Source organism: Nomascus leucogenys, chromosome 5 (assembly GCF_006542625.1).
Source record: "Nomascus leucogenys isolate Asia chromosome 5, Asia_NLE_v1, whole genome shotgun sequence".
Taxonomy (NCBI): Eukaryota; Metazoa; Chordata; class Mammalia; order Primates; family Hylobatidae; genus Nomascus; species Nomascus leucogenys.
Genome location: NC_044385.1, coordinates 56,745,044 through 56,772,428, shown reverse-complemented (window position 1 = coordinate 56,772,428; position 27,385 = coordinate 56,745,044). Strand labels below are relative to the sequence as shown.

At 41.3% G+C, this 27,385-nt stretch overlaps 1 pseudogene; it reads right to left on the bottom strand.

Annotated features, from left to right (window-relative positions):
- Nucleotides 1-252: 252 nt before the first annotated feature.
- Nucleotides 253-25,940, bottom strand: LOC115835050 (annotated as a pseudogene).
- Between the last annotated feature and the right edge of the window lie 1,445 nt (nt 25,941-27,385).

Sequence of the window (27,385 nt, the reverse complement as noted above, 5' to 3'; positions counted from 1 at the left end):
ATAGCATACTACTAGATATAGTAAATATATCTAGTTTTAATGTGAAGGTTGTTGAATTTTATTATCGTGCATTTTCAAACTTCTATAGAAATGATTAATAAGTTTACCTCAACTGATGTTGTGAGTTTTTTTATTAGTTATCATTAGTTTATTATAAAAGAGAAATATGGAAATTATTTACATGATGAAAGATTTCAGAACTTCAGTGGAATGGGCAGTTTCACGCTGATGCCATTTCAATAGTGACTTATTTCAGTCTACGTACTTTCCAAGAATGTCGCCGTCTCTAAACAGGAACTACTTTGTAGTAGTTTGTACTTTGTAGAACTACTTTGGTGCCTCCATATTCTGGGAGAAGAACTTTATCTCCAAGTTTCACGCTAACTGGTTGAATCTCTCTACCCTTTAGAACACGATCCAACAGTGACTACTGTTGCTTGCAATACTTTTCCTTGAAGCATAATGCCTCCTTTGGTTACAGTTTCAGCAGTACTCCTTTCAACCAATACTTGGTCAAAGAGTGGAAGAAACTTTCTAAACGCTTGTCCTGCCACTCCGCCTCAGACTCGTACTCCGCTCTCTTGTTTTTATATTCATCTGTCATCAGGAGTGGAGCCAGGCTTTGTAGGACCTGAAGCTCATGTAATTTGGGGGTCTTTTTGTTAAAAAAAAGAAAAAGAAAAAAGTGAAAATATAAATTTATAAAATTATAAGTACAAAATTATATACAGAAGTAAGTTTTCATTTAGGGTGAAAAAAATCATAACAAATTAAAAAAATTTTAAATCAAGAACACAAATTATAAAATCCAGAAAAACAACATAATATTTTTATTAATTACCTGAATCATCTCTGTGATACTTTTCTTCCTGCAATTCTGATTGCTTCATCATATGACAATATTTTGTAGTATATTTTCCTTTCTTTCTTTTTCTTTTTTTTTTTTGAGACAAGGTTTCACTCTGTCTCCCAGGCTAGAGTGCAATGGCACCATCACAGCTCACTGCAGCCTTGACCTCCCAGGCTCAAGTGATCCTCCCACCTCAGCCTCCCAAGTAGCTGGGACTACAGATGCACACCCCAAGCTCAGCTTATTTTTGTATTTTTTTGTAGAAGCGGGGTCATGCCATGTTGCCCAGACTGGTCTTGAACTACTGAGCTCAAGCAATCCATGTACGTTGACCTCCCAAAGTGCTGGGATTACAGATGTGAGTCACCGTACCTGGTCAAGATTTTGTGATATTTTCTCTTACATGAATAGAAAGAAAATCAATCTTTTCTCTCTTCTTGTTTGAAATTTATTTTCATTACTGATTGTTTAGAAAAGTTTCTTTCATCTTTATAACTTCCTTTTGGTAATACCATGTAATTTCTTAAGATTTTTGTCAAATTTGGTAAAACTTCTACCAAGTTTCTTTCATATATAAACTTTAAGATTTCAGGGTGTTCCGCTGGGCACAGTGGCTCATGCCTGTAATCCCAGCGCTTTGGGAGGCCGAGGCGGGTGGATCACGAGGTCAGGAGTTCAAGACCAGCCTGGCCAAGATGGTGAAACCCCATCGCTACTAAAACTACAAAAATTAGCCAGGCACAGTGTCAGGTGCCTGTAATCCCAGCTACCGGGAGGCTGAGGCAGGAGAATCACTTGAACCTGGGCGGCAGAGGTTGCAGTAAGCCGAGATCACACCACTGCACTCTAGCCTGAGTGACAGAGTGAGACTCTGTCTCAGAAAAATAAAAATAAAAAAAGATTTCAAGGTGTTCAAATTTTCTTGTGCAACGACTAATCTCAAATATACTTTGCATTAATAACGTTCACTAATTTGTCATAGATGTCTTATTTTAGTGAGTACTATGTTGTTATAGTTAACTAAGCGAGAGACTTAAATCTATTTCCAATATGTTTGTATGATTCATTCATCTTCATTTATTGGATTTTTTTTTTTTTAAGACAGTCTCACTGCATTGCCCTGGCTGGAGTGCAGTACTGTGGCTCACCACAGCCTCCACCTCCCAGATAAAGGTTCTGGCAGATTCAGTTTCTGGTGAGGCGCTCTTCCTGGCTTGCAGACAGCTGCTGCCGCTGTGTACTCACATGGCTTCTCCTCTGTGTTCATGAAGAGAAAGAGATTTCTAGTTTCTTTTCCTCTTATTCATTATTATTATTTTTTGAGACAAAGTCTCGCACTTGTCCCCCAGGCTGGAGTGCAATGGCACAATCTCGGCTCACTGCAACCTCTGCCTCCCAGGTTCAAGCAATTCTCCTGCCTCAGCCTCCCAGGTAGCTGGGATTACAGGCGCCTGCCACCATGCCTGGCTAATTTTTGTATTTTTAGTAGAGATGGGGTTTCACCACATTGGCCAGGCTGGCCTTGAACTCCTGACCTCAAGTGATCCACCCGCCTCAGCCTCCCAAAGTGCTGGGATTACAGGCGTGAGCCACTGTGCCCGGCTGAGCCACCACGCCTGTCGTCTTTTCCTCTTATAAGGACACCAGTCCTGTTGGATTTGGGCCCCACTCTTATGATCTCATTTAACCTTAAAAGCCCTATCTCCAAATATAGTCACATTGGTTAGGGCTTCAATATATAAATTTCAGTGGTGCCTGGGGAGGGGAGTAGGGAGAGGTGGTGTGCTGGGAAACACAATTCAGTCCATAACAGTAAGCATTTTAAGCTTGGCATATTACTCACTAAACAAAATCGTGGTTCTGTTCTTATAAAAGACTGTTGGTGCCTGGCCTATCCTCCTGCCTCAGCCTCCCAAAGTGCTGGGATTACTGGTGTGAGCCACCATGCCTGGCCTCCTGCTGGTTCTTGCTCATGGTGCTTTGTTTCCAGGTGGTTTTGCGATTCGTTTTTGTTTTGCTTTGTTACTCTACTGACTTTTTAAAAAACATTTTCTTTGGAAATTCCTTGAGGCCTGGGATAGGTGAGTTCCTCCAAAGGGATATGCTGGTTTTGAGCATCTGAGGGCCTCATTGTACTAGGACTATTTTAATCCTAATTCTTGGCTTATGATTTTTTTTTCTAATATTTATTAGGTTATACATGTTTCTGCTGCAAACCTGCATTAGGGCTGGCTTGTGGTTACAGGTTCTCAGAGGAGATACTCTCCCTTTCCCGACTCAGCACCGAATTTTGAGATGAGCAATTATTGCTGTAGTCATCTGATGGTGATAATTGTGGTGGAGAAATGGATGATTTCTAATGTGCCTTACACTGAGAGAGTAACTCTTTGGGACCCAGTTTTATAGGGGGAAGAGGGAATCTCCTTTTAGATTCCCTATTTTAGGTGGGTTTGGGCTTTGATTTCCAACCCACATGCTGCACAGTGCTATTAAACTTGAACCTAAGTTCTTCCAGTTTTGGTAGATATCCTCTAGATTTCACTTCATTCTTACTTTAATGTATTATATTTCACTGTTTGAAATATATTTTTCATATTTTAACATCTTTGAAATCAGTATCTTAAACTGTCTACAATCACTGTCAGCCAGTCAGCCATTACATAAATGTCATTGTTTATGCATGTATGAATATGAAAATTGCAGCATCAAAAATTGCAGAATGAATGTCAGTGGCTTGGAAGAAAATCTTGAGACTAATAGTGGAGCATTCTTTTAACCCCGAGGCATCAAATGTTAGTGGAGAGGGGATAGCACAGTGAATCAGACTTTTCAGCAACACTCCTAAAACATGAGTCAGAAGTAGGTTAGTGCTACATAATAGCAAAGTCAGGCTTAAGAGCCCAGCATCAATTTTTTTTCATTATGTTAAGGATTGTTTTTTGCAATAATACATTACTAATGTTCTTGATGGTACAGAGAATTATGTGGAAGAGTCAGATTAAATGTGAAGTAGTTTTAAGCACAACTTAAGCAATTTTTTCACTTACCTTTTACTTTTAATATATGCTCAAGAGTAATATATGATTAAAAATAAGCTGGATCAGCCTGGTGTGGTGGCTCATGCCTGTAATCCCAGCACTTTGGGAGGCTGAGGCAGGAGGATCACTTGAGCCCAGGAGTTCAAGACCAGATTGGGCAACATAGAAAGACCCTGTCACTACTAAAGTAAAAAAATTGGCCAGGCTCGGTGGCTCACGCCTGAAAACCCAGCACTTTGGGAGGCCAAGGCAGGCAGGAGTTCGAGACCAGCCTGGCCAACATGGAGAAACCCCATCTCTTCTAAAAATACAAAATTAGCCGAATATGGTGGCATATGCCTGTAATCCCAGCTACTCGGGCGGCTGAGGCTGGAGGACTGCTTGAGCCCAGGAGGTGCAGCCTGCAGTGAGCCATGATCACACCACTGCACTCCAGCCTGGGCGACAGAGTGAGACCCTATCTCAAAAAAATAAAATTTCAAAAATAAGCTGGGTGCAGTAGCATGTGTCTACAGTCTCAGCTACTCAGGAGGCAGAGGCAGGAGGATTGCTTGAGGTCAGGACTTCAAGTCTTGGGTAACATAGCAAGATCTTGTCTTTAAGTAAATAAATAAATATGAAGGATAAAATAGATGATTAGCCTGCAAGATCGTCCATAAGTATAAAAGTTACAAGAAAAAAGTTATAAGAAAGCATTATGTCATAGTTTGATAGCATTTGTTTTCTTTCTTAGTAGTAAAGTAATGGCATATCTTTCAACCAATGATGCCTTAGAATGGATGTATAATACATTAAGTAATCTTTACTTTCTTTTTTTTTCTTTTTTTTTTTTTTGAGACAGAGTCTCGCTCTGTCGCCCAGGCTGGAGTGCAGTGATGCGATCTCGGCTTACTGCAAGCTCCGCCTCCCGGGTTCACGCCATTCTCCTGCCTCAGCCTCCCAAGTAGCTGGGACTACAGGCGCCCGCCACCATGCCTGGCTAATTTTTTGTATTTTTAGTAGAGACGAGGTTTCACCGTGTTAGCCAGGATGGTCTTGATCTCCTGACCTCGTGATCCGCCCGCCTCGGCCTCCCAAAGTGCTGCGATGACAGGCGTGAGCCACCGTGCCCGGCTGTAATGTTTACTTTCTTGTCAGCTTTTGAATGCATTTAAGACTTTAAAATCCAGTAATTTTAGTTGGTTTTACCAGATGGTTCAGTCCTGTAGTACCTAGTCTACTATACCAAACAGAAATATTTTTGTAGTACTTTTATAATCAGAAAACATAATATTTCCAAAAAATTATTTGGTTTAGAAGTGGTCTTTCAGGAGAAAAGAGTAAGAACTATAGCAAGAAAAAAAAGGTTTTTTTCTTTGGGATAGGAACATTTTTAGCATGTTTGTGTATTATTTTTGTGTTAATGTTTCTAATATTTTGTGTATCTCTTATCTGTTCTTAATTAGATTTCCTGTAGTCCCAGCTACTGGGGAGGCTGAGGCAGGAGAGTGGCGTGAACCCGGGAGGTGGAGCTTGCAGTGAGCCGAGATCGCGCCACTGCTCTCCAGCCTGGGCGACTGAGCGAGACTTGGTCTCAAAAAAAAAACAACAAAAAAATCCATAGTTGAAAAATTATAATAAATCCCTGTTTTATATCATGTACGAAAAGAAAAATGTAGGTAAAGATTTAAATATCAAAATCAAAATATTAACATTTTTAGAAGAGAATATTAGAGAATATTTTTATGATCTTGGGAACAAACCTGAAGGAAAAAGACCAAAAATTTTAACAGTGTTACAGATTTAAACTTCTGTAAAACAAGATACCATAAATAAGGTGCTAAACAAGCCACAGGCTAAGATAATATAATTGCAATAAATATAACTGACAAATAATTAATATTTAAGATATAAAAAGAACCTGTACAAATCAATAAGAAAATGAAAAGTAACTTAAGTGAAAAAACAGGCAAAAGAGATGAACAAGCAATTTGCAAAGCAGAAAACTCAAATAGCCAATAAACACAAGAAAAGATGCTCCACCTCTCTACTAGTAAGAGAGATACAAATTAAAACAACAGTTAGGTTTAATTCACATACTTCAGACCAAAAATCATGTTTTTTTTTTTTTTTGTTTTTTGTTTTTTTGAGATAGAGTCTCGCTCTGTTGCCCAGGCTGGAGTGCAGTGGTGTGATCTCGGCTCACTGCAACCTCCACCTCCCGGGTTCAAGTGATTCTCAGGCCTGAGCTTCCCGAGTAGCTGGGATTACAGGCACCCGCCACAACACCTGGCAAAACATTTTTTTTCTTGTGTTTTTTGTAGAGACAGGGTTTCACCATGTTGGCCAGGCTGGTCTCAAACTCCTGACTTCAAGTGATCTATCCGCCTTGGCCTCCCAAAGTGCTGGGATTACAGGCGTGAGTCACCATGCCCAGCCTGATTTTTAAATAATTTATACTCCAGCCAGGAGCGGTGGCTCACACCTGTAATCCCAGCCCTTTGAAAGGCAGAGGCGGGAGAACAGCTTGAGCCCGGGAGTTGGAGACCAGCTTGGGTGACATGGTAAAACCCTGTCTCTACAAAAAATACAAAAATTAGCCAAGCGTGGTGCTGCATGCCTGTAGTCCCAGCTACTTGGGAGGCTGAGATGGGAGAATCATCTGGGCCTGGGAAGTCGAGGCTTCAGTGAGCTAAGATCAAGCCACTGCACTTTAGCCTGGGCAACAAGGTGAGACTCTATCTTAAAAAAAAAAAAAAAAAAAAAGTCCCTTTGCTTCTTAGTAGCAGGATTTAGACTATTTAGAATAATTTTAATTGTTACATTTGGCTTATCTTAGTTTCTATTTCATGCTTTCTTAGTATTATTTCTTCAGTTCTGCCTTTCCTGTGAGTTTTCCTTTGTTTCTGTTATTTTTTAAATCAGTTTGGAAGGGACACAGCAGCATGAACAACAAACATTTATTATCTCACCCAATTTCTGAAAGTCAGGAATCCAGAAGTGGTTTAACTGGGTGGTTCTGGCATAATGTCTTTCCTGAGGTTGCGGTCAAGATGTTGCCTGTTGCTTTGGTCTTCTGAAGATTTGACAGGAGCTGGAAAATATGCTTCCAAGCTCACTCACATGGCTGTTGTCAAAGGACCTTGTGTCTGTTGTCCGGAGCTCTCATTCCTTACCACACAGGCCTCTCCACAGGACAGCTATGGCATAGCAGGTGGCTTACCCAAGGGCGAATGATCCAACAGGGAGGGAGAGAGAGCAAGATAGAAGCCACAATATCTTTAATAACCCAGTTTCCCAAATGACATACTATCAGTTTTGCTGTATTCTGTCAATCATAGAGAACAACCCCAGTACAATATGGGAAGAGACGACACAAGGATGTCAAGGCCAGGAGGTGGGAATCACTGGGAGCTATCTTGAAGGCTGGCTACCTCAAACACCCTATTTTTATTCTGCCGGTGAATATTTTAAGTTCACAGACATCCTTAACTGTATATTTGCCTACTTATAGCTGCCTGATAAAAAGTAACTTTGGCCATCATATTATAAGATAAGCAATTTTATTTATTTTGGCTTATTTTATAACTTTCTTATACTTTCTCATTCTTTATTAATTTATTTAGAGGTTTTATAGTGTCCAAAATCAATCTCTCTTCTACATCTTTTTCTAATATTAATTAAGAAGCCTTACTAACAACTGTAGTTAATATCACTGCATTAATCAGGGTGCTATCAGAGAAAAAGAACCCGTAGGAGATACAGTTGGCCTTTGAACAACATAAGTATGAACCGCGTGGGTCCCCTTATACACAGATTTTTTTTCAGTAAATATATTGGAAAAGTTTTTGGCGATTTGGGACAATTTGAATAAACTTACAGCCTAGAAAAACCACGTAGTCAAGAAATATGGAAAAAAGTTAAGAAAAAGATATGTCGTGAATGCATACAATTTATAGTCTGTTTTATCATTTACTATCATAAAATATACACAAATCTATTACAAAGAGTTAAAATTTATCAAAACTGACAAACATTTATACGCTGAATATGGTAACTTTCACAGTTGTGAGCAATGTAAACAAAGGTGAAGATGCATTATTAAATCATAACTGCATAAATTAACTGTTGTACATACTGTGCTGCTCTAATCATGTTTTACCCACCTCCTGTTGCTGTTGTGGTGAGCTCAAGTGTGGTTAGTATCTGTTTAAACCACCGCGTGGCTCTAATAATCTCTGCATGAACAGTTCATCTCTCTAGTAAATTGTACATCACAATAAAAATTGATCACTTGAAGTTCTAGCATATTTTTCATCATGTTTAATGCAATACCATAAACCTTGAATAACACCATATGTCCCGTACCAAGTGCCACTAGTGACTAGAAGTGCTTCCAAGAAGCAGGAAAAAGTCCTGACATCACAAGGAAAAGCCGAATTGCTTGATGCTTACTATAGATTGAGGGCTGCAGCTGCAGTTGCCTGCCATTACAAGATAAATGAATCCAGCACAAGGACCATTGTTTAAAAAAAAAAAAAAAGGAAAGAAAATTCACAAAGCCATGGCTCTGCTATGCCAGCAGATACAAAAACTGTGCACACTTTGTGAAATATCTTTTTGTCTGGTATTGAAAATGTAGCTTTTTTTTTTTTTTTTTTTGAGATGGAGTCTTGCTCTGTCACCCAGGTTGGAGTGCAGTGGCTTGATCTCAGCTCACTGCAACCTCCGCTTCCTGGGTTCAAATGATTCTCCTGCCTCAGCCTCCCACATAGCTGGTACTACAGGTGTGTGCCACAATGCCTGGCTTTTTTTTTTTTTTTTTTGTATTTTTAGTAGAGAGGGAGTTTCATCATGTTGGCCAGGCTGGTCTCAAACTCGATCTGTTGATCCCCATGCCAAGGCCTCCCAAAGTGCTGGGATTACAGGATTACAGGCATGATTCACTGCGCCTGGCCGAAAATGGAGCTTTTATGTGGGTACAGAACTGCTGTAAGAAAGGTATTCCTGTAGACTCTAATATGATTTGAGAAAAAGTGAAGTCATTACATGGCAACTTAAAGCAAAAGGAAGGTGAAGGATCTAAAGCTGGAGAATTTAATGCCAGCAAAGGATGGTTTAATAATGTTGTTTGTGTGTTTGGGTTGATAATTTTAGGAAGAGGTTGGGCTTAAAAAATGTCAAGATGACAACAGAAACAGCTTCTGCCAACCTAGAAGCAGCAGATGAGTTCCCAGATGCCACTGAGAAAATCATTAAGGAGAAAGGATATCTGCCTGAACAGATTTTTAATGCAGACAAATGTGTCCTATTCTGGAAAAAAAAAATTGCCAAGAAAGACATTTATTAGTAAGGAAGAGAAGTGAACACCAGGATTTAAGACAGGAAGGAATAGTCTAACTACTGTTTTGTGCAAATGCAATCAGGTTTATGATCAGAACTGCCCTTATTTATAAAGCTACTAACCCTCGAGCCTTGAAGGGAAAAGATAAACACAAGCTGTTAGTCTTTTGGTTGCACAACAATAAGGCCTGGAAAATGAGAATCCTTTTTCTGGAGTGATTCCATCAATACTTTGACCCTTTCTTACCTTACCAGTGAGGAACTGCCTTTTAAATTTATTTTGATATTGGACAACGCCCCTGGCCACCCAGAACCCCATGAATTCAACATCGACGGTATCAAAGTGGTCTACCTACTCCCAAACACAAGATTCAGCCTTTAGATTAGGGGGCCATAAGGACCTTGAAGGCTCACTAACACAGCACTCTATGGAAAGGATTGCCAATGCTATGGAGGAAAACCCTGATGGGGAGAACATCATGCAAGTCTGGAAGGATTACACCACTGAAGATGCCATCGTTGTTATAGGAAAAGCTGTGAAAGCCATCATGCCTGAAACAATCAATTCCTGCTAGAGAAAACTGTCCAGATGTTATGCATAACTTCACAGGATTTATGACAGAGCCATCCGAGGAAATCATGAAAGAAAGAGATTGTGGATATAGCAAAAAAAAAAAAAAAAAAAAAAAAAAGGAAGGGGTGAAGAGTTTCGAGATTTGAATCTTAGAAAAATTCAAGAGCAAATTGACACCACATTATAGGAATTAACAAAAGATGACTTGATGGAGAGGTGTGCTTCTGAACCAGTGCCAGCTATTGAGGAAGAATAGGTAGAAGAAGCAGTGGCAGAAAACAGACATTATACAATGGGGCAGAAGGGTTCTGAGTACTCAAGACTGTTTTTGACTTCTTTTATGATATGGCACTGAAACTAAAGCAGATGGTGGAAGAAGGATTGGTGCTATACAGAAACAATTATACAGGGATGAAAAAGCAAAAAGGTCAGCAATTATGATGTATTTCTTTTTTTTCTGTTCTTTTCTCTTTTTTTTTGGAGATGGACTCTTGCTCTGTTGCCCAGGCTGGAGTGCAGTGGCGTGATCTTGGCTCACTGCAACCTCCGTCTCCCGAGTTCAAGCAATTCTCCTGACTTAGCCTCCCGTGTAGCTGGGACTACAGGTGTGCGCCACCACGCCTGGCTGATTTTTGTATTTTTAGTAGAGACGAGGTTTCACCATGTTGGCCAGGCTGGTCTTGAACTCCTGACCTCAGGTGATCCACCCACCTCGGCCTCCCAAAGTGCTGAGATTACAGATGTGAGCCACCATGCCTGGCCTATACCTTTTAAACTGTGTGACTTGATTAAGGTCCTATGACTAAAACAGGATCAAGTTAGGATCAAAATTCAAATCTTTGGAAAATAGGACATTTTCTTTTCTACTCTACCATGTGCCTCCATTGTAGAGAAGAAACAGCAGCAAAATCATGGCATTGGATAGGAAATGGGCTACAGAGATTGAAATTGCTTTCTCTCCTTCTTGCCCACCTGCCTACCTGCCTTACTTTCTCCCTTCCTTATTTCTCTCCTGCCTCCCTTCCATCTTTTCTTACACTTCAATTATAAACTGTTTCAGGCAAACAGAAAACTATAGTGACTACTTCAAAAACAATGTATCCACCACAGAATATTACAGTGACTAATTTAAAAACAATGTATCCACCACTCAGCTCATCAAATCTTACTTAACATTTGGTCATATTTACTTCAGATGTTTTGTTTGTTTATTTTTAAGAAGTTAAACATTTGCATATATAGTTGAATCCAATTTGTACCCTTCTGATAAAATCTTTTTCTTTCTCTGCAACCATGTCCATTACCTTTTTTTTTTTTTTTTTTTTTTTTTTTTTTGAGACAGAGTCTTGCTCCATCACACAGGCTGGAGTACAGTGGCACAATCTCGGCTCACTGCAACCTCCGCCTCCTAGGTACAAGCGATTCTCCTGCCTCAGCCTCCCGAGTAGCTGGGACTGCAGGTGTCTGCCACCTTACCCGGCTAATTTTGTATTTTTAGTAGAGATGGGGTTTCACCATGTTGGCCAGGATTGTCTCAAACTCCTGACCTTGTGATCCACCCACCTCGGCCTCCCAAAATGCTGGGATTACAGGCGTGAGCCACTGCACCCAGCCCATTATCTTAGTATATATTATATTCTTGCATAGTTTAATACATTTGTTATATGCTATAATATATGATTGTGTTCTGCCTGTTTCTAAAGTTTATTTAAATGGTGTCATAAATATTCTGAAAATTGCTTGTTCTATTCAAGATTATTTTTTAATATTTATCCATATTGGTATATGTAACTCTAGCATATTCATCTTAACTATTAACTTTTTTTTATTGAGTATGCTTGAATTTATATTCATCTAGTTATCCATTGATGAACATTGATTATTTCTAATTTTCTCTGTTACCACAATGCTGCAAAGAATATTCTTGTACATTTCTCATTGTACATTCATACAATAGTTCTCCAGAATATTTCTACTTAGGAGTAGAGTTGTTGGTTCACATGTTATATGCATCTTCAACTTTATTAGTTATTGCCAAATCACTCCCCAAAGTGGTTTTACCAGTTTACTTTCTACTAGCAGTGTATAAGTTTCCAATTCTTCATATGCTCACCAATATTTAGTTTTGTAAGACTTTAAGTTGATTTTCAGGCCAGGCACAGTGGCTCATGCCTGTGGTTCCAGCACTTTGGGAGGCTGAGGTGGGAGGATTGCTTGAGGCCAGGAGTTCAAGACAGTCTGGACAACATAGTGAGACCCAGTTGCTACAACAAGTTTAAAAATTAACCAAGTGTGATGACATGCACCTGAAGTCCCAGTTACTGGGGAGGTTGAGGCAGGAGGATTGCTTGAGTCCATAGGTTCGAGGCTGCAGTGAGCTATGATTGTGCCACTGCATCCCAGCCTTGGTGACAGAGTGAGACCTTGTGCCTAACAACAACAGCAACAACAAAAATACGATTTTTAGGCCTGGCCTGGTGGCTCAAACCTGTAATCCCAGCACTTTGGGAGGCCAAGGTGGGCAGATCACCTGAGCTCAGGAGTTTGACACCAGCCTGGCCAACATGGTGAAACCCTGCCTCTACTAAAAATACAGAAATTAGCTGGGTGTGGTGGTGCACACCTGTAATCTCAGCTACTCAGGAGGCTGAGGCAGGAGAATCACTTAAACCAGGGAGGTGGAGGTTGCAGTGAGTAGAGACCATGCCACTGCACTCCAGCCTGGGCAACAGAGCAAGACTCTGTCTCAAACAAAAAAAAAAACCATGATTTTTGGTCTGAAGTATATGAATGAAACCTAACTGTTGTTTTAATTTGTATCTCTCTTACTAGTAGAGAGGTGGAGCATCTTTTCTTGTGTTTATTGGCTATTTGAGTTTTCTGTTTTGCAAATTGCTTGTTCATCTCTTTTGCCTGTTTTTTCTCTTAAGTTACTTTTCATTTTCTTATTGATTTGTACAGGTTCTTTTTATATCTTAAATATTAATTATTTGTCAGTTATATTTATTGCAATTATATTATCTTAGCCTGTGGCTTGTTTAGCACCTTATTTATGGTATCTTGTTTTACAGAAGTTTAAATCTGTAACACTTAAAATTTTTGGTCTTTTTCCTTCGGGTTTGTTCCCAAGATCATAAAAATATTCTCTAATATTCTCTTCTAAAAATGTTAATATTTTGATTTTGATATTTAAACTTTACCTACATTTTTCTTTTTGTACATGATATAAAATAGGAATTTATTATAATTTTTCAATTACGGATTTTTTTTTTTTTTTTTTTTTTTGAGACCGAGTCTCACTCAGTCGCCCAGGCTGGAGAGCAGTGGCGTGATCTCGGCTCACTGCTCCACGTCCCGGGTTCACGCCATTCTCCTGCCTCAGCCTCCTGAGTAGCTGGGACTACAGGCACCTGCCACTACACCCAGCTAATTTTTTGTATTTTTAGCCGATAACGGGGCTTCACCGTGTTAGCCAGGATGGTCTCGATCTCCTGACCTCGTGATCCACCCAATTATGGATTATTTATTCTAATATAATTTTTTCAATAATCTATTTTTTTGGCTACAAAATTTGTAATGCCACCTTCATTATGTTTTTATGGGTCTATGCCTAGCTCTCTATTTGACTCACTGGCAGGTTTGACAATTCTTAAACCATTACCAGGATGTTAAATATTATGTCTTGGCCGTGTGCGGTGGCTCACGCCTGTAATCCCAGCACTTTGGAAGGCCAAGGTGGGTGGATCACTTGAGCTCAGGGTTTGAGACCAGCCTGGGCAACACGACAAAATCCCATTTCTACAAAAAACACACACACACAAAAAAATAGCCGAGCATGATGGTGTGTGCCTGTAGTGCCAGCTGCTCGGGAGGCTGAGGTGGGAGGATCACTTGAGCCCAGGAGGTCGAGGCTGCAGTAAGCGGTGATCACGTCAACCTGGGAGACAGAGTGAGACCCTGTCTCAAAAAAAAACAAAAAACAAAAAAACAAAAAACACTTGTCTTTATAAGACATCTTGATGTCTGGTAGAATAAGTCCCTCTACCTTGTGGTTCCTCTTTAAAATTGTCCTGGCTAATCTTGGTACTTTGATCTTTCAGTTGAATCTTTTAGGTTCGACAAAACAAACTTACTGGAATTTTGTTTGTAATTTCACTGGATTCTTAGATTGACTTGGGCCTGACTTACTTTTTTATCTTACTTTATTTTTTGAGGCAGAGTCTCACTCTGTCACCCAGGCTGGAGTGCAGTGACACGATCTCAGCTCATTGCAACCTCTGGCTCCCAAGTTCAAACGATTCTCGTGCCTCAGCCTCCTGAGTAGCTGGGATTACAGTTGCATAACACCACACCCAGCTAATTTTTGTAGTCTTTTAGAGATAGGGTTTTGCCATGTTGGTCAGGCTGGTCTCAAGCTCCTAGCCTCAAGTGATCCACCTGCCTCGGCCTCCCAAAGTACTGAGATTACACGTGTGAGCCACTGTGCCCGGACCTGACTGACTTTTTCAAATTAACTTTTAATATTAAGAGTTTTCATACATGAACATAGTATATAAAATTTTACTTAGTTTTATCTTCTGTATGTCTTAAAATTTTAGAATATTCTCTGTAAGGATTTTTGAAGATGTTTTTTCAGTAGCTTTTTCCTAGCCTGACAATAGCAACAAGTATAGTAGCAGGGAGCTCAGGGATGAATACCCAAAAGAAAGAAGATTCTGAAGAATGAGGGAAGAGAAATTTGACCTGAGGTTGTCCAGTTGAGTATTGATTCTTTTTTTTTTTTTTTTTTTTGAGAGAGAGTTTCACTCTTATTGCTCAGGCTGGAGTGCGATGGTATGATCTCAGCTCACTGCATCCTCTGCCTACTGGGTTCAAGTGATTCTCCTGCCTCAGCATCCTGAGTAGCTGGGATCACAGACACCTGCCACCACGCCCAGCTAATTTTGTATTTTTAGTAGAGATGGGGTTTCTCCATGTTGGTCAGGCTGGTTTCAAACTCCTGACCTCAGGTGATCTGCCCGCCTCGGCCTCCCAAAGTGCTGGGATTATAGGCATGAGCCACCGCGCCCAGTCTGCGAATTACAGGAGTGAGCGACCTAGCCCAGCCTGCGTGTATCGATTCTTATGCTGGCTTTGTATTGTGTCAATATAGCTAAGCTGTAACTATATTTCCCATAATCTTCTTTCCTATGTATTTCTTGGAATTATCCACAAGAGAAAATTGCATAGGATTTTGAAGGTAGAAATGAAGTAGTAGCCAGTTTTATGCTCTGAAAGTCAGCATAGGGCAGGCGCAGTTATGTAGCTCACATGTTGTCAGTTATCTACTGGCTCATTTTGCTCGTTTCGGGGCGGGATCCATTTCCCACTGGATCTCCTCTTTCATCTTCAAATCCTATACCAAGTGCATGTACAGCTCTATGTTGAGGAATACCAGCTTATCCTGGAGATCAATCCCATTACCTAGAGTAGAGGGAGCGGGAGAAAGACACATACAGTTCCAGTTTGTCCTCATGGATTCTACTTTGTCCCTTGTCTCTCCCACATCTTCCCTTTTCAATCAATGACCTTGTTCACTTCAGGCCCGGCAGCAGTTGCAGAAGCAATAAATGTGCATAGACTGCTTAACCAGCTCCCATGATTGCATGAGATCTAATCCCTATAATAAATCCTTTATTCTGTGTTACTCATAGTGGTCTGCTTTCCTGATCAGATCCTAACTGATGTAATTGCTATTTCCCTAAAGGTTCCAGAGGGAACATCTGAAAAATAGAATGAGAATATGATTAATTGCATATAGGCTCTGAGGGAATGAGAGAATATCTCTGAGAATTCAGGGATAAGACATAATTCTTGCAATAAAATGCACGAGACTGATGCTGTGGAAACTACAAAGTTTAATATCAATAGAGAGGAATCTGAGACATACTTCCATACTACTGCACACAAGCAAAATCAATGAGCAGGAGGCAAAATTAGGAACGTAGGGCTTATTTGGTAATTAGCTTTACTTTTTATTGCTGATTTATTTTAGAAGCCCCTTACTATAATGTCTGGCACAGTGTGCACTTAACAGATGTTTGTAAAATGAATTGAAATTAGACTATCTATCTCGAAGATATTACAAGACTCACCTTTGCTAAAATACTATTAATTAGGCCAAAGAGAAATACTATTGCCCTGTGTTTGAGAGAGATAATAGATAAAGGGATAGTACAATATTGTCTCTTTTTATGGGAAAATATGGACTGGGTAATAGAATCCCTGGCTTTTGGAAGAGGAAGTAAGTTTAGTGTAGCCCTCCCATTTTCAAAATGAATTCAAGAGAAGTTAATTGACTTGCCCAAAGTCACTGGCAAAGTTTGTGTCAGAATCATGTTTATAGGAATATATTCACCCCATTGCTCCATTCACTAAATTATACTCTCTTCCTTGCAAAACAGCTGGGCAAAATATAGTACTGACAAAATCCATCTTAATTTGGCGAGAGATCTCTAAAGGCCAGGCCTTGCCTCATTCAACATTTTCTTTAACATCTTGGATAAAGACCTGTGAAAAATACAACATTTTCTTTTTTGAAATTTTTATTTTAGGTTTCAGGGGTACATGTGAAGGTTTGTTACATGAGTAAACTTGTGTCACAGGGAGAAATACTTATAACATTTTCTTTTTCTTTTTTATTTTTTTTTTTTGAGATGGAGTCTCACTCTGTCGCCCAGGCTGGAATGCAATGGCGTGATCTCGATTCACGGCAACCTCCACCTTCTGGGTTCAATCAATTCTTCTGCCTCAGCCTCCTGAGAAGCTGGGATTACAGGCATCCACTAACACACCCAACTAATTTTTTGTATTTTTAGTAGAGATGGGGTTTCACCATGCTGTCCAGGCTGGTCTTGAACTCCTGACCTCAGGTGATCCACCCACCTCGGCTTCCCAAAGTGCTGGGATTACAGGCATGAGCCACCACACCCGGCTTACTTATAACATTTTCAGGTGACATAACCTGTAGTAATTATAACCTATTACATTGACCTACAGAGTTAGCATTCCAAATCCTAATTAAATAGGCTATATGTTTGGCTGAAAAAAAAAAGTACAGGGGCGATTGGAAAGCCCAACATATATATTAAATATATAATAAGCATAGGAAGGGAAAGACTTGGTTTGGTAGCAGTTCATGAGAAAAAAGGCCTGGAGTTTTATAGGAGCCAATGAGTGATACAAATAAACTTTTTTTTTTTTTTGAGGCATGGTCTCGCTGTGTCACCCAGGCTGGAGTGTAGTGGTGCAATTATGGCTCACTGCAGCCTCCACATCTTGGACTCAATCAGTCCTCCCATCTGAGCCTCCTGAGTAGCTGGACAGGTGCACACCACTGTGCCTGGCTAATTTTTAGAAACTTAAAAAAAATATTTACGGTCAGGCATGATGTCTCATGTCTGTAATTCCAGCACTTTGGGAGGTTGAGGTGGGAGGATTGTTTGAGACTAGGAGTTTGAGATGAGCCAGGGTAACATGGCAAGGCCCCGTCTCTACAAAAAGTACAGGCCGGGTGCGGTGGCTCACGCCTGTAATGCCAGCACTTTGAGAGGCAGAGGCAGGTGGATTGCTTGAGGTCAGGAGTTTGAGACCCGCCTGACCAACATGGTGAAACCTCATGTCTACTAAAAATTCAAAAATTAGCTGGGTGTGGTGGCGGGTGCTTGTAATCCCAGCTACTTCGGAGGCTGAGATAGGAGAATCACTTGAACCTGGGAGACAGAGGTTGCAGTGAGCTGAGATTGTGCCATTGCACTCCAGCCTGGGCAACAGAGCAAGACTCTGTCTCAAAAAAAAAGTACAAAAAATTAGCCAGGTGTGGTGGCATGTGCCTGTAGTCCCAGCTACTTGAAAGGCTGAGGTGGGAGATTGATTGAGCCCAGGAGGTAGAGGCTGTAGTGAGCTGTGATCATACCACTGTACTCCAGCCTAGGAGACATAGTGAAACCCTGTTTCAAAAAAAAAAAAAAAAAAAAAAAGCCAGGCGCGGTGGCTCACGCCTGTAATCCCAGCACTTTGGGAGGCTGAGGCGGGCAGATCATGAGGTCAGGGGATCGAGACCATACTGACTAACACGGTGAAACCCTGTCTCTACTAAAAATACAGAAAATTAGCCGGGCGTGGTGGTGGGCGCCTGTAGTCCCAGCTACTCGGGAGGCTGAGGCAGGAGAATGGCATGAACCCGGGAGGCGGAGCTTGCAGTGAGCCGAGATCGTGCCACTGCACTCCAGCCTGGGCGACAGAGTGAGACTCCGTCTCAAAAAAAAAAAATGTGTATAAGGTCTTCAGGTGCAAGAAGATGGAGGAAACGAGATGAGTTGAGCATATAGACATGGGTACGATTTGGAGAAAGGCCTGAGACAAAGCTTCAAGCTATGGGATGTATATCTTTTCCTAGGAAGCAAGAGAAGCACTAGTGGATAATTTGTTATTATCCCTACTAAACTGAACTTTTGTTATTTCTGGTTATTTCACCTCCCCACCTTATAGATGTAGTGTTCTGTTTTTACGTGTGTAAAGTGTATACCACATTTCCTCTCTGCTCATCTTAATTCTATCTTTCATTTAAACCTAGCTCAAGTCCTTTTCAGTTTTCAGCCCAGTTCATGATGAACTCTCCCTTCTTCTGAACTTCTCTAGCATTTATTTAGCCTAAATCCTATGTACTATCTTTTAGCTTGTTACTTTTATTAATGATAATTATGGTGATGATACAGGCAACATTAATGACATATGGCATTGACAATGTATATGAGTTATCTGAGAGGCCGGGCACAGTGGCCCATGCCTGTAATCCCAGCACTTTGGGAAGCCAAGGGGGATCGGAACACCTGAGGTCAGGAGTTCAAGACCGGCCTGACTAACATGATGAAACTCCGTCTCTGCTAAATTTAAAAAAATTAGTCAGGGTGGTGGTGGGCACCTGTAATCCCAGCTACTCGGGAGGCTGAGACAGGAGAATTGTTTGACTCCGTGAGGCAGAGGTTGCAGTGAGTCAAGATTGCACCACTGCACTCCAGCTTAGGTGACAGTGTGAGACTCCATCTCAAAAACAAACAACAAAAAGAATTATCGGAGAATGATGAAACTTTGAGCAAGGTGACTCATTTCTAAGAAGAGATACAATAAAAGCCAACTATAGAAGCTAAAGAATGAAGTGTAGCCATGTGTTGCTTAATGATGGGGATACTTTCTGAGAAGTGTATTGTTAGATGATTTTGTTGTGTGAACATCATAGAATGTACTTGCATAAAACTAGATGGCATGGCCTACTACACATCTAGGCTGTGTGGTATAGTCTATTGCTCCTAAGATACAAACCTACTGAATACTGTAGGCAATTGTAACAGGATGGTATGTATTTGTGTATTTAAATGTATCTAAACATAGGAAAGTACAGTAAAAACATGGTAACAAAGATTAAAAATCGTAGGCCGGGCGCAGTGGCTCACGCTTGTAATCCCAGCACTTTGGGAGGCCGAGGCGGGCGGATCACGAGGTCAGGAGATTGAGACCATGGTGAAACCCCGTCTCTACTAAAAATACAAAAAATTAGCTGGGCGTGGTGGCGGGTGCCTGTGGTCCCAGCTACTCGGAGAGGCTGAGGCAGGAGAATGGCGTGAACCCGGGAGGCGGAGGTTGCAGTGAGCCGAGATCGTGCCACTGCACTCCAGCCTAGGGGACAGAGCGAGACTCCGTCTCAAAAAAAAAATAAAAATAAAAATAAAAATCGTATAGGGCACTTACCAAGAACGGAGCTTGCAGGATTGGAAGTTGCTCTGGGTGAGTCAGTGAGTGAGTGAGTGGTGAGTGAATGTGAAGGCCTAGGACATTACTGTACACTGCTGTAGACTTTGTAAACACTGCACACTAAGCCGGGCATGGTGGCTCACGCCTGTAATCCCAGCACTTTGGGAGGCCGAGGCAGGTGGATCACCTGAGGTCAGGAGTTCGAGACCAGCCTGGCCAACATAGCGAGATCTCATCACTACTAAAAATACAAAACTTAGCCTGGTGTGGTGGCTCATATCTGTAATCCCAGCTACTTGGAAGGCTGAGGCATGAGAATCGCTTGAACTTGGTCGGTGGAGGCTACAGTGAGCCGAGATCATGCCGCTGCACTCTAGCCAGACAGAGAGAGTGACAGAGCTAGACTCTGTCTTAAAAAAATAAATAAATAAAAATAAACACTGCACACTTAGGCTACACTAAATGTATTTAAAATTTTTCTTTATTCAATAGTAAATTAACCTTAACCTACTATAACTTTTTTACTTTATAAAGTTATTATTATTATTCTTATTATTTTTCTGAGACGGGGTTCCACTTTGTCCCCCAGGCTGGAGTGCAGTGGTGCTATCTCAGGTCACTGTAGCCTCCCAGTTTCATGTGATCCTCCCATCTCAACCTTCCTAGTAGCTGGGACTATAGGCGTGCACCACCATGCCCAGCTAATTTTTGTATTTTTTTGTAGAGACAGGGTTTCACCATGTTGCCCAGGCTGGTCTTGAACTCCTAAGCTCAAGCAATCTGCCTGCCTTGGCCTCCCAAAGTGCTGGGATTATAAGCATGAACCACTACACCCAGCCTGAAAATTTTCTTTTTTTTTTTTTTTTTTTTACTTTTTGACTCTTTCATATTAACACTTCACTTAAAACACAAACATATTATACACCTATATGAAAAATTTTTTCTTTATATCTTTATTCTATATGCTTTTTTCTATTTAAATGTTTTCTTTTTAAACATTTTTGTTAACAACAAAGACACAAGCACACGCATTGGCCTAGGCCTACACAGGATCAGGGTCATTCGTACCACTGTCCTCCCTTCCACATCTTGTCCTACCGGAAGGTCTCCAGTTGCCACGATATGCATGGAGCTGTCACCTCCAATGATACCAATGCCTCCTTCTGGAATTCCTCCTGAAGGACCTGCCTGAGACTGTTTTACAGTTAACATTTTTTGAATATTTAAATAGAAGGGGTACATTCTAAAACAACAATAAAAAGTATAGTATAGTATAGTATAGTATGCACATACACCAGTAACATACTCACTTGTCATTATCAAGTTTTTTTTTTATTATCAGTATTATGTATTCTCACTTATAGGTGAGAGCTAAACAATGGCTACATAGACATATAGACAGTGGAATAACAGATATTGGAGACTCCATAAGGTAGAAAATGGGAAGGGGGTGAGGGATAAAATCCTACCTATTGGGTACAATGTATACTGTTTCAGGGATGGGTACACTAAAAGCCCAAATTTTCCCACTATACAATATATCTATGTAAAACAACTGCACATGCACCTCTAAATATTTGAAAATAAAAAATAAGACAAAATAAAATAGATTATGTACTGTACATAATCGTATGTGCTATGACTGGCAGCACAATAGATTCGTTTAGCCCAGCATCACCACAGACATAAGAGTAATGCATTGTGCTATGATAATGGCTACAATGTGATGAAGGCCACCATGTCACTAGGTGATAGGGATTTTTCAGCTCCGTTCTAATCTTATGGAACCGCCATGGTACATGGGGTCTGTCATTACCAAAATGTCATTATATGACTGTATGTACTTTGGAAAAACCATTATTCTATTGTGGCTTTGAAATATGGCATTTTGGCCAGGTGCAGTGGCTCACACCTATAATCCTAGCACTTTGGGAGGCCAAGGCGGGAGGATCACTTGAGGTCAGGAGTTTGAGACCCACCTGGCCAACATGGTGAAACCCCATCTCTAGTAAAAATACAAAAATTAGCTGGGCGTGGTGGTGCACACCTGTAGTCCCAGCTACTTGGGAGGCTGAGGCAGGAGAATCGCTTGAATCTGGGAGAGGAAGGTTGCAGTGAGCTGAAATCATGCCACTGCACTCGAGCCTGGGTGACAGAGTGAGACTCTGTCTCAAAAAAAAAAAAAAAAAAAAAAGACATATGGCATTTTTAAAATTTGTAAAATTTTCTTATAGCAAAGAGGGGCAATATATAAAGAAACTGAGACCCAGAATGCTAAGTGACTTTGCCCAAAGTCACTAAATGAGAGAAAAATTTGATTCCCAGTGTCTTACATGTCTCTCAGATAAGGTTCTTAGCATGTTAAGTTGCAAGGGTGAAACTCCGTCTCAAAAAAACACATTCACACACACAAAAACAATGTGTTGCATTCTTCAAAATCACAAAAACAGTAGATTTTAAGCCTTCTCACTACAAAAAAAAGAAGCATGTGAGGTTAAGCATATGATATTTAGCTTGATGTAGCCATTCCGCAGCATATACATATTCCAAAACATTATGTTGTACATAATAAATACATAAAATTTTTGGCAATAAAAAATGTTTGATGAACTAATTTTTTTTAAAGGAGTCTATTTCAGTAATTCAGGTGAGAGATAATGGTGGTTTAGGCCAGGGAGTACTAGCAGAGGAAATGGGCCACTTCCGGAATTTCCTATTGGATTAGATATAAGGTTACAGAGGAAACTCAAAGATGTCTCCCAAGTTTGTGCCTGAAGCAACCAAAAGGAGTTGGATAGTTCGCAGGATTACCTGGAGACTCAAGCTCCACAAATGGACATAAAGGGGAAAGAAAGAGTAAGACGTGGCCACTGCCAAGGTCACACCATAGAACCAGTTTGACAAAGCCTTTCCTGCTGCTGGCACCAGACACCGGATGCCACCCCTGGCATGAAAACTGGATGTTACTGTTGGAATAAAGTGTTTCCCGGCTTCTTTCTTTGCATTACTATTTCCTCAGTCAACACCTTGGGTGGACATGTCCAGTTGACCAAGCCAAGGTCACATGCCTTCTCCCTTGCTGCAAGAGGTGCTGGGGCAGTAAATATCGGATCCTTCTACTTCTATAGTGGGACATTGGCCCTGCTTTTTACTAAAGCTCAAATGATAGGGGATTCTCCAAATATAAGGAGTGGGTTCAGATGAAGGGCAGCCACAGAAACAAGGAATATACACCACACTATGTTAGAGAGTCACCATGGAAATGTGTTAGACTGCATATGGAGGAAGTTACTGCTACTCTTTTAAGAGCTAGAGATCTGGAAGGAATTTTTAAAAAACAATCCGAGAGAGTTTCATTCATAACTGTGAAAGCATGTCAGACTCTTCAACAGGAAGATGAACGGTTGCATTATCACTCAATAGCACTGAGTATCAGTAAAAAACTTCCTTTTGCTTTGCCCACTTCTCTTACCACAGCCCTGCTAGGCTGGGATTCTTATAAAAGTGAGGCTTGCTTTCAAGGCACCCGGGGACCTATCTCTGTACTACTTATCCTTCCTAATCATTGCAGAGGAAGCGAGGCTAACAACCTTTGATGATTGCTGGAGGAACCAAATGTACTTGAAATTAAAGGGCTGTACCAAAGTCAGGCATTACTGAGCAGTGGTTGACAAAGTTTTTTGGGGCTGAGTGCAGTGGCTCATGCCTGTAATCCCAGCACTTTGGGAGGCTGAGGTGGGAGGAGCACTTGAACCCAGGAATTTGAGACCAACTTGGGCAACATGATGAAACCCCATCTCTACATAAAATTTGAAAATTAGCTGGGCATGGTGGCAAGCACAGTAGTCCCAGCTACTTTAGGAGGCTGAGGTGAGAGTATTGCTCAAGCCTGGGAGGTGAAGGCTGCAGTAAGCTGAGATCACGCCACTACATTCCAGCCTGGGTGACATAGTGAGGCCCTGTCTCCAAAAAAAAAAAAAAAAAATGGATTTGAAACCTATTTGGGTCCTACATCTGTACTGCCTGGGAAATTTCTGCTGTCATAGAATATATGGAGGCCAGAGCTTCATTGTTCCTTGCCTCAAGAATGTTATAACTTGTGAAGCTATGGATTATATTGAGCAACAACAAGAAAAAAGAATGCTAACAGCCTTAACGATAGAACCAGGCTGGCAGCCTTTTCAGTCCCATCCCTTCCTTCCCTCCCTCCTCTCTCTCTCTCTCTCTCTCTTTCTTTCTTTCTTTCTTCCTTCTTTCGAGACAGAGTCTTGCTCTGTCACCAGGCTAGAGTGCAGTGGCATGATCTTGGCTCACTGCAGCCTCTGCCTCCCAGGTTCAAGCCATTCTCCTGCCTCACCCTCCCGAGTAACTGAGATTACAGAAACATGCCACCACGCCCAGCTAATATTTGTATTTGTGTGTGTGTGTGTGTGTGTGTGTGTATAATATATATATTTATTTATTGTGTAGAGACAGGGTTTGACCATGTTGGCCAGGATGGTCTCGATCCCCTGACCTCGTGATCCATCGGCCTCGTCCTTCCAAAGTGCTGGGATTACAGGTGTGAACCACCATGCCTGGCCATCCCCATCACTTTAAACATCATCTGAGCTCTGGATTTGTTACATTGGTGTAAACTGATTGCCACCGAAGTTCAGGTTCTAATTTATGCACCCATTGTTGAAGAGAGAGCCTCCCAGGTCAGCCCAGGGATGCTTGTTCTTTCTGCACCTGGCTAACCCAGGTGTTGCTTTCCATTTTCCCCTACTTGGTCCCATAGCCTCCTCCTCAGGGACTTTTCTTCAGAGTCTAGGGGGAAAGCTGATTGGTTAGAAAATTTCCCCTTGCCACCAGCCTTGGTCTCTCCTGGCATAGGAGCCATTCCATGGTTTGCGGTCGAGTTGACTAGAAGAGAGTTCTGGGTGGCCACCTTTGTTTAGGATGCATGAACTTAAAGCCCGTGAATCACCTCTACAGGCTTTTCCTGACTTGGCTTCTGTGGGTGGGGTTGGGAAATTTCCCCAGGCTTTCATAGTACTTCCTTCCTCTGGGAAAGAATCTCCCAGGTTTGGCCACAACTAGAAGGATGAAACTAACAGGGCATCTGAGCCCTAGTGGGAGAACTGGAGCAAAGTAAGAGTTCATGCTAGGTAGGCAGGAGGACTTTGGCATTGCCTGTTTGCCAGGAGGAAACCAGGAGAGGAGGGAAGTGTTATGGGTATGTGAGGGTAGTGGGTGGGGTTACAGAATGCAGTATCTATGTTTTGGCATTGAATGTGAAAAACATTTTTAAACTAAGAAATAATTATAAATATATGTGAAATGACTTCTAATTTATGAATCCTTTGTTTGGGACTGTAGTTCTGAGCATATGAAAAGGGGAAAAGAGATAAAAAGTTACCTTATTGGATTTTTTTTTCCCTCAAGTAGAGACGTGGTCTTGCTATGTTGCCTAAGCTGGTCTTGAACTCCTGGCCTCAAAGAGATCCTCTGGCCCTGTCCTCCTAGACTGCTGGGATTACAGCCATGAGCCACTGTGTCTGGCTGCCTTATTGCATTTTAAAAATATATCCCCAAAAAACATTTTGTCAGGGAATGGATGGCTTTCAGTTTCCAAACTTCTTGGTGACTCATGGAATCCCCTTTCTTTTCCTTAGATACAGGAAGGGAATTTCTAGAGTGGGAGGGAGCTGGGAAGCTGTGAATATTTTTTAACTACATCTTTGTTTTCTCAGCTATGTAATTTGTTTATTATTGTAAAAATTATGTATTGCTAGGTTCTACCATATAAGCTCAGAGCCAGTGCCCGTCTTCTATGATATTAAAATTTAAGATCGGTAAACTTATGAAGACCCAACCTGCAATGACAGAAAACCAAAACAACAATAGGTGAAGTAGGAGTAGGGTGTTTTCATTGAAAAAAAATAAGTACATTTTAGAGTTCAGAATGAAGGAAAACTTGGGGAAAAAAAGTTGAATTTAAGTGTCCAGGTGAAGCGTTCAGCTAGGAGGTTTCCTAAAGGAAAGAGTATTATAGGATCTATTAGAATAAAATTAATTCTTTCCACTCGATTGTACAGCTTGTTGGGAAGGGAAGAGATCCTTTTGATGGGGGAAAGTCAAGAGCTTTTATGGCCCTAGAGAGGTGAGAAAAGATGGTTGATTAAACAGTTTTCTTTCACTTCTGCAAATCATAGCATCACCAGATGTTTGGGGTGCAGGTGGGCTAGCTAGCAAGATGCTGACTACAGGAGGTGATTGCTGCTGTGTGCCTCATACCTGAGACTTTGCGCCCTTGAAGGTTAATTGTCACATTACCAGTCTGCATCTGAGGGGGCCCTTGCAGATCTGAGAAATGAGATATCATCAATGCTGGTTTCTGCAGAACACTGAGCCTGGCAGTCAGGCAGGAGGGGAAGTCATGCAGAGGGGGCTGCTGCAGGAAATATGCCCACCTGGGCAGGTGGCATCTTGTGTCCCCATACCCATCAGAACCTACATCTTTTTGTAGAACAGGAAGCACAAGATTGATACCAGCTACTCAAACTGCAAACCATGCCATAGCTAAAAGTGTGACCTCAATTATCCTGGATCAAGAAAATAACAGGTGGTCAACCCTAAACTCTGTCCATAACAAGGGGAAAAGTCCTTGGGACCTGACCCAGGTCTGGGGCTAATCTGTAGGAATCTCTTCTGGACACTCCCCTTTGACTTGAATGCCTTTCCACTCATTGAACAGTTTATTTATGAACCCTATAATAAGAATGAATAAGAAACATTTACCAAATACCAGCAACATATTGCAATATTATGCTAGAACTTACGGGTGATACAAAAAATTATGAAACCTGTACTTTTCTAAGTTATACTTTCCAAAATGCTTTCATATTCTTGCAAGATTTTATCCTTATAACCTCTGCTTATCCCTTCCAGGAAGTCTTCGTCCACTAACCTTACGTTCTTATTTATATATCAGTTTTTTCTTTTTTTGTAGAGATGGGGTTTCGCCATGTTGCTCCTAATGACTAATGAAGCCAGTCATCTTCTCTTGCGCTTATTTGCTGTCTGTTTATCTTTTCTGGTGAAATGTTTCTTTAAGTTTTTTGTCCATTTTCTTGATTGGGTTGTATAGTGAGACCTGGGCAGACTCCGGGATTGGTGTAGTTCAGTTTTTCTTTTTTTTGAGACGGGGTCTCATGCTGTCACCCAGGTTGGAGTGCAGTGGCACAATCTTGGCTCACTGCAACCTCTGCCTCCTGGATTCAGGTAATTCTCCTGCCTCAGCCTCCTGAATAGCTGGGACTACAGGTGTGTGCCATCATGCCCGGCTAATCTTTTGTATTTTTAGTAAAGACAGTGTTTCACCGTGTTAGCCAGGATGGTCTCGATCTCCTGATCTCATGATCCGCCCGCCTCGGCCTCCCAGAGTGCTGGGATTGCAGGCGTGAGCCACCATGCCCGGCCGAGTCTTGGCATCTTACCCCGGTTAGTCTTGAACTCCTGGGCTCAAGTGATCTTCTCACCTCGGCCTCCCAAAGTGTTAGGATTATGAGCGTGAGCCACCACACCTGGCCACATGTTAGATTTTATAAGTCATAGACCTCATCCAAGTTTGTGAGTTGGGCACCTGGATGTGAGTACTGGGTTTACTGCAATGGGGAGCCCTGGAGGCAGAAGATTTGAGGAAAGATGATACTAACTTTGAGGTGCCTTTGAGATATCCTATCAGTGAGGCAGTTGGAGATACGGATCTAGGAGCACAGGAGATATAGAGTCATAGGCAAATTGTTAACATGGAAAGGCATAGGGTGG